The sequence below is a fragment of the Microtus oregoni genome, unplaced genomic scaffold (assembly GCF_018167655.1).
Source record: "Microtus oregoni isolate MIOR12 unplaced genomic scaffold, Mior012 000067F_ref0000223, whole genome shotgun sequence".
NCBI lineage: Eukaryota > Metazoa > Chordata > Mammalia > Rodentia > Cricetidae > Microtus > Microtus oregoni.
Genome location: NW_024543974.1, coordinates 7,685,910 through 7,694,311, shown reverse-complemented (window position 1 = coordinate 7,694,311; position 8,402 = coordinate 7,685,910). Strand labels below are relative to the sequence as shown.

The following is an 8,402-nucleotide window of genomic DNA, read 5'->3' as shown; positions in this document are numbered from 1 at the left end:
AAAATCACTTTTATAATAATTATAATAATAAGATTCATTTCTGGTAAAACTTAAGTACCATTATATATAAGAGGAATATAATACAAACATTGCATATTGTTATCATATCTAAATACATGAAAAAAAAGATTAGCTTCACTTTGGCGAATGATTTTGCCACAGTAAAGATTCAATGGGAATTAACAAAAACACATGTCTGGGTAAAAGTTGAGAGAAGAGATAGATTATGAATTTATAATCAAGTATAAATACAGTTAGTATAAGCAGACATAGTTTTAAGAATATTTTCTTAGTAAATTCTGCATTTGTCACTGTTTTTAATATATTTTCATAATTTAATTGAAAACTTGAACTCACATATAAAATGATAATAGGTTTGAATGATTATAATTTATATATGAAATTTAAGTCTAGATTTTTAAATAGATTAAATGAATCCTATCAACAAATACTATTTTATTATCCTCAGTATAAATATAGAAAATATTGAGGTATAAAAGATAATCATTTCTTTCAAACTTACTCTGCCAGAAAATGAATGAACTAGGATTTAGGAACAATGCTCTGGTGGTAGAAACTATCTTTCTTACTTGCTTATGCTTTGATCCACTCACCTAATGCCTATATGAATTATTTTCTTTCATAATCCCATGGCATTTTAAAAGTCATCAGAGAATTCACCTTTAATATATTTCATGTGTTTTCAATGAATAGTCTTTATTTTTTTAGAAGAGCTTAAATTTCAAATGTAAATTGAGCTGAATGTAAAATTCTTTTAGACCCTGTGCCTAAACACAGGCAAATATCACTAATTATATAAGTACTAAACTACATAAATATCACTAACTCTACTAGACTGGTAATTTTGTTTCAGTTTACAGAAATGCATGGTCATATAGGCAGTATTTCAAGCTCTTAATATACATTGTGCTTTTTTCTTTTTGGTTACATACTTCAGATGTGAAATGGCATATAATGATAATATTGTGCCATCATCCAAAAGAGTTTAGTTGTTTTAGAAAAATCTTTATTTTTCTTCTTGTTCCCAACTTCTACAAGCCAATATTTTTTTAAAAATATTTCCAGAACCTTGCTCCCTCATGAATCTTGTATATTTAGAATTACGTAGCACATAAATTTTTCATATTGGAACAATGTAAATATAAGATTATCTTATGTGATAGTTCATTTATTTTCATATTAAATGAAATTTTACTATGATTTACCTCATTTTATTTGTCAATTACCCCACTGAAGGTCATATTGTAGAAATTTAAGTTTTAATAATTATGAATAAACCTGCTATAAACATGATATTTCACAGTCTTGTAGACAGAAGAGAGCCAGCCAGTGACCAAACACTATTGTGGTTGTCTTGTAGTAACCATCTTGGTCCACCAATCTGGGGAGCAAGGGGTCCTGACAGTGAAAAACTGTTTGGCTCCTGAGGTCTACTCCCTACACCTTATGGTCCAGATGGTGGCTAACATGGGTGATCAGTGCAGCATAGATTGGTCTTCTCAGTATGGCATGATGGCTGGAACCAGCAGAGAGAATGGCATGGAGACTCCTATGCAGAAGAACCCAGAGTGGGAGGAGGCCAACCAGGTCCTGGCCAGCATCATCAAAGCAGGGGCTTCCAATGGCTTAAAAGCCAGTAGTAGTGGGCCTGCGGCCAGTCCACAATATATCTGTCAGGCAGAAGCCTCAGCTTTGCAGCAGCAACAACAATATTACCAATGGTATCAGTAAAACAATTATTCCTATCCTTACAGCTACTACTACCCCATGAGCATGTTCCAGAGCTACAGCTCCCTCTCCCAGTATTGGATGGACAACTGCTGTGGCTCAGCTACAGCCTAGCAGTCATGGGATCCCCAGCACCAAGGGACTCTGAACAAGCCTCCAGTCCATGGTATGGATGAGATTATGGCCTACCAGGCTTCCACTCAGCATCTACCTGTATGTAGCTCAGTTCCCTCAGCCCTTAAACCCTCAGCATGGGACACATGGTCTAAGCAATGGCCCTCAGCCTGGAATAGCCCCCACCACTCAGCACATAGTCAGGCAGAGGAAGCTACAGAGCAGACCTACAAGCCACATAGCTACAGTAAGCCTGCCAAGCCCAAGAAGGGTCAATAGCTGAGAACCCACATGAAACCAGCCCCTGGTACTGGAGGTCTCAAGTTCAACAACCAGAAGTGGTCTTTGTTGTCAGCACAGTAGCTTTGGTTTCCAGCCCAGCTTGGAGAAAGCCAGGAACCATAGTGGGCCATCTGGGCTGGGAAATCTGTCTGGGAAGCCAGATGATTGGCCACAGAATGTGAAAGAATATGTTGAGCAGTGCTTCATTGCCTGCAAGTCATAAGAGGACAAGGGCCAGACAGAGAAGCTGCTCAAGGAGATTCTACAGGCCCAGCTCCAGGATGGCTCTAACCAGGGAGCCTGTGGTGGAAAGTCACAAAAAGAAAGGGTGGGAGGCTCCTAGTAGCCCTCACCCTCCCAGGGGGGCAGGCTTGGTGACAAGGGGTGGGGGTACCAAATCCCAACAAGGGACACCTGGGACTAGGGTTGCTGGCTAAGCCCGGAGTAGCAGCTTCACCACGTTTGGCAACTGCAACATCTTCATGAAGGACAACAACTTTTCCTCCAGCACAGATTTGCATTTATGCTCTTCATCTAGCTCCCCTACCCATCACATCCAGGGAAGTGACTACGACTCAGACTCTGACAGCTCTTATTCAGGGAATGAGTGTCACCCTGTAGGCCATAGGAACCTGGTGTAGGAGTTCCTTCTGTTTGTGTGTTGCTTTCATGGGTAATGAATAAAGAAACTGCCTTGTTCACAACAACCCTTCAGGAGGGCGTGGTCCATCATACCAAATCGGAATAGAAGAAATGAACAGGGTCTCATCCTCTGTGAAAACAAAATAAGAAACTACTTTCCAAAGCATCATGTCCTTAGATCCAAATTTCAAAGTCAAGGCATCAAAATATCTATGTTGGATTAGTTCAGAAGCATTTATAAATAAATATCTTTTAGCATCTGTTGCTCCTTCCTCAGCATTTAAATAATTTAATGAGAGCATAATAGCATACAGTATCAAAATTCTCTGTGTATTTTCCATCTTTGTGCAGCTTTGTTTTAACTCTATTTTGTTTATTTTTACTTTTAACTCTTTGCTTTTTGAGACAGGTTCTCTGTATCTTTGACCTGAAGTAACTCTGTAGACCAGGCTGTCTTTGAACTCTCAGAGATCTGCCTGTCTCTGCCTCCCAGGCATTGGGATTAAAGGTGTACACTACTACACCTTGAACTCACAGAGATCTGTTTGTCTCTGCCTTCTAGGCACTGGGATTAAAGGCGTGTGCTACCACACCTTGAAGTCACAGAGGTCAATCTCCCTCTGCCTTCCAAGTGTTGGGATTAAAGATGTGTACTACCACACACAACAACTCTCTTCCTGTTTTTTTTTTTACTTTAAGAACTTCAACTTTTAGCTTGCATATATTTTTTAACACATTGTAAACCATTTAGAAATTTTCTTTGTCTTTGAATCTCTCTTCACTACATATCTCTCTCTTCCTGAACACATGAGTCTTCAATTTACCAAGCAATATCAGTAGGACTAAAGCCCATTCCTTAGCTTTCCAGCCTCATGGCAGAGGCTCCGCTGTAGCCATGTTTATTGCCACAAGTCTCTGGTGTTTCAAGGTTTCTGCCAGCAAGTAAGCTGCAGCACCATGTCCACAGACAACACACAAGTCCTCTCTCTGCAGTCGGCCCTCCTGCCTCAAACAGTCAGAGTTTGCCCTGGCAGAATGGCCCAGAAAGCCAACATTTTTAAACGGCGCAGCTTTTTTCCTGCTATGGCTGAAAACCGAAAAGCATGCGTTCATCTTTTCATCAACACCATTTAAGTGTTTCGTGTCAGGACCTCTTAAAAGAGCTGCAAGGTTTGCAGCTAAAGCTGAGTCAGGAAGCCTCTCTTAGATGCAGAGCAGAACCGAGAAATTGCTGCTACCAAGAAACCAGGCGCAATGCTTTCATTTTGTTCTAGAATTACTTCCCAAGCTGTCTCAGGCTTTATGTGGATACAGTTGTCCACACGTTGGGGACCAATCTGTAGTAATAGGGGCGGCCTGGCTAGCTTATGCTCCGAAATAACAACACACAAACTGTATTCATTTAAACACTGCTTGGCCCTTTAGCTCTAGCCCTTACAGGCTAATTCTCACATCCCGATCAACCCATCTCTAATAATCTGTGACCACCGGTCTTACTGGGAAAGGTTCAGCATGTCTAACCTGGCGGCTTGCTTCATCGTGTGCGTCTGCCCAGGAACCAGGAGCATGGCATCTCTCTGAGGTGTCTGCTCCCGAGAGGAGAGCTGTCGAGTCTGAGCTCACTTCCTCTTCCTCCCTGCGTTCTGTTCTGTTTACTCCACCCACCTATGTTCTAACCTATGAAATGGGCCAAGGCAGTTTCTTTATTATAATTAACCAATGACCTTCCTCCATCAGTGGAGAGTAGGCACCAGGAAGAGTCAACATCCCTACCCCCGTTTCCTACCAGGGATATATACAGAGATATTTTTTTTTTAATTTTCTTATATATTTTTCTCAAAGGGGATAATTGGGAGTATAGTAGAGGAGGGCGTGGTGGGGGCTACAGGTTCTTGTCCACTTCTCACCTCCACTAACACTGTCTCAGTATTTTTTTTCTCTCACTTTTGAGCTCATACTCCAGCAACTGACCCTGCGTCGTGTCCCATCCCATGTTGGGAGGGGGGTTCAACAGAAAGAAGACAAGCTGTCAAGCCCTCACCCACCTGCACCAGAACGCCAGCCAGGCACACCTACTGCATGGACTGCCTCTTCATAGACTCTTGTTGCCCAGCCATTGGGGCCTCAGTGTTTAGGGTGAGGGGAGCTACTTAAAGACTATGCCCCACCTTCAACTCCTCACACCAGAAAAAAAAACAGCCAGCACCATCAACACAGCCTGCCACACTGCACTTAGGAATCCAGGGCCTCCGTGGGACCATTCCAGCAGGGCTGCCTCATTTTATTCAAGTTGTATTAAGTTGCCTCCATGTCCCTTCCTTCCTCTGCCCCAATGTTTCTTCTGATTTTTCCCTTCCCTCCCTCCTTTTCTTTCTCCATCCCTGCTGATAACTATCTTGAATATCACCATAGAACCTTTGTCTGGTGACAGATGGAGATAGAGACAGAGACCCACATTAGAGCACTGAACTGTGCTCCCAAAATCCAGTTGAGGAGTAGAAGGAGGGAGAATATAAGCAAGGAAGTCAGGACAGCGAGGGGTTGGTCCATCCACTAAGACAGTGTGCCTGATCTAATGGGAGCTCACTAAAGCCAGCTGGACTGGGGCTGAACGAGCATGTGATCAAACTGGACTCTCTGAATGTGGCTGGCAATTGGAGACGACTGAGTAGTCAATGATAATGGCACTGGGATTTGTCTCAACTGCATGTACTGGCTTTTTGGGATCCTAGTCTGTTTGGATGCACACCTTCCTAAGCTTGGATGGAGGGGGGAGGGCCTTGAACTTCCCACAGGGCAGGGTACCCTGCCCTCTCTTAGGAGGAGGTGGATGGAGAGTGAGTGGGGGAGTGGGAAGGAAATGGAAGGTGGGGAGAAAGTGGAAATTTTGAATGGTTTCATTAATAAAGCAATAAAAAATTTAAAAAAAATAGGTAAAATGGTTACCCTCCCTTCCTTCTTCTCTGCCTTCATGAATCACCAGCTCATATCATATTTCCTTCTCTTTTCTGTCTGTGTGTCATTAAGTTATTTTCTTCTTTCTTCCCATTTCTTTTCAACCTTCCCCCCTCTTTTGCCATGTAACTGGAGGATGTTCTATGAGGTTGCAAACAGCTAAACTGCCAGGCTGCTTTTCTTTCAGATGCATCCCTACTTCCCCTTCCCAGCTCTCCCCTCCTCTCCCTTCATTCTACTTGAGCATTGAGTACAGTACATTTTAGAAGTTTGAAACCAAAATTAAAGGGGGGGGGGAGAGAGAGAGAGAGAGAACACATAATCAGAAACCATAATATATAGTCATGAGAATCATAACATTATGAAACATCTTCAAGAATAACACTGAATTTGTTTTGTTTTGGACATATAATGCCTTCCCTCAAATTTGGTTTTTATGCCAAGTATGACTCCATTGTAGAAAATGATCTTTCCCTTGTGAGTAGTTGTAAGCTAGAGAAAGCCTCTCTCTCTCAGCACTAGAACTCCACCTTGCTTGGAACTGTGTTTGCCATGTGCATGCGGACACAGTCTCTGGGAGTTCATATGTGGAACAGTCCTGGTGTGATTAAAAACCATAATTTCCTTCGTGTTGTCCAGCCACACTGTCTCTTACAATCTTTTTAAGAAGCTTCTGAAAAAAAAATACACATGAATGGCAGTTAAACATAATCATCAAATAGTGGAGTAGATAAGCACCAAAAAGATTTCTCTCAACAGAAAGTGAAACCTCTAGTGCAAAGAATGTCATTTATTTGATTTGTTGAGCAACATGACCTCAGGAAACTTGGCTTTTGCCAAGAATATTGGTTGCTTTCCAAAACCTGATAATAATGCCATGTTGCTGAAAACAAAATTTATATATTTCTTTAAACACATAAAATTCAAGTTGGTGCATAACTAGAGGTTTTATCCCCACTGAATACTGTTCCCAAGTTGGAAGGATATATGAATGCTACCAAAAGATAAAGAAAAACACCAATCCTGCTTTAAACCTTTCTATACAGTAGGATGATGTGATTTCCTCGCATGTTAATTACAATAGTGGCACTAAATTTGTAGGAGTAACTAACCATAATTTGAATATTATTGGATTTAAGGCTTACACCATGAAACTGAATCCATGCTGAGACTACTTGGGTGACCATGAACCTGAGACTAGATAGGTCATCAAAACAGTTGAAAATCACATCATAATGTTCTGATAAAGAAATGTAGCAGTACCTCTACTTGTAATCCTATTCAATATAGATCGTTATCTTACTTAGCCATCATCAGAGGAACTTATCCCTACAGTATAGAGGAATTAATACAGAGACTCACAACTGGACAATGTATAGATAGTAAGAGATACTGGAACATTCTGTCTGACATGGGATGTCTTAGGCAAACCCCTCTCCCATCAATATTTTTTAATTTATGGTATTTTTCTTTTTATATATTATATTTATTTTTATTTTTTCTCACATCAAGTACCCAGATATACCTTGAAAAATCGTAATAAAGTGCTGTATAATTTTACTTCCCACTAGAAATAAATGAGAGTTCTTGGTTCTCCAAATTCTTATCAATTTTTTGGGGGGAGGGATGTTCCCTGGCATTGACCATTCTAATCAATAGAGAGGTGATATATTTTAACTTCAGTTTTCATACCCCTAATGACATTTTATGTTGGATGTTCCATACATAAAATGCTTTCTTACCATCTCTATCTTCTGTGAGATAGTCTTAAACGTTCTTTCATATTAAATTCAAGTTTTTATTTTTGTTATTGTAAAGTTTAACAGTTCTCTCTGTCTCCCTTTCTGACTGTTTCCACCTCTGTTTCTGTCTCTCTGTGATTCTTTCTGCATGTCTCTTTTTGTTTCTGTCTCTCTCCCTCCTGTTTTCTCACTAAATGTGAAAAATAATTGTTTATGAGACGTTTCCTTAGAAAATATTATCTTATATTTTATATTTCTTCTTGTGTTTACATTGATTTCCATAATGCAGCAGTGTATAATTTGAAAGAAAACAAATATATTATTTTACAGACTTTTATTTTATTAAGCTCTACATTTTACTTTGCTCCACTCCCTGCCTCAACCCTCCTTCCTTTTACCCTCCCCCAGGATACCCATGCTTCCAATTAACTCAGGAGATCTTTTCTTTTTCTACTTCCCATGTAGATTAGATCTATGTAAGTCTCTCTTAGAGTCTTCATTGTTGTCTAAGTTCTCTGGGATTGTAGATTGTAGGCTGGTGTTCTTTGCTTTATGTTTAAAAACCAACTATGAGTGAATACATGTGAAAATTGTCTTTCTGTATCTAGGTTATCTCACTAAAAGTAATGTTTTCTAGCACCATCCATTTTCCTGCAAAATTCAAGATTTCATTTTTTTTTCTTCTATGTAGTACTTCATTGTATAAATATACCACATTTTCCTTATCCATTCTTCAGTCAAGGTGCATTTAGATTGTTTCTCGGTTCTGACTATGACAAAGAAAGCTGCTATAAACATAGTTGAGTACATGTCCTTGTGGTACAATTGAACATCCTTTGAATATATACCCAAACATGGTATTGCTGGGTCTTGAGACAGGTTGTTTCCTAATTTTCTGAGAAATTGCCACACTGACAT

General features: G+C 40.0%; 1 pseudogene; it reads left to right on the top strand.

Moving 5' to 3' along the window:
• The first annotated feature begins 1,476 nt into the window (after positions 1–1,476).
• Positions 1,477–2,786, top strand: LOC121440441 (annotated as a pseudogene).
• Positions 2,787–8,402: the final 5,616 nt, after the last annotated feature.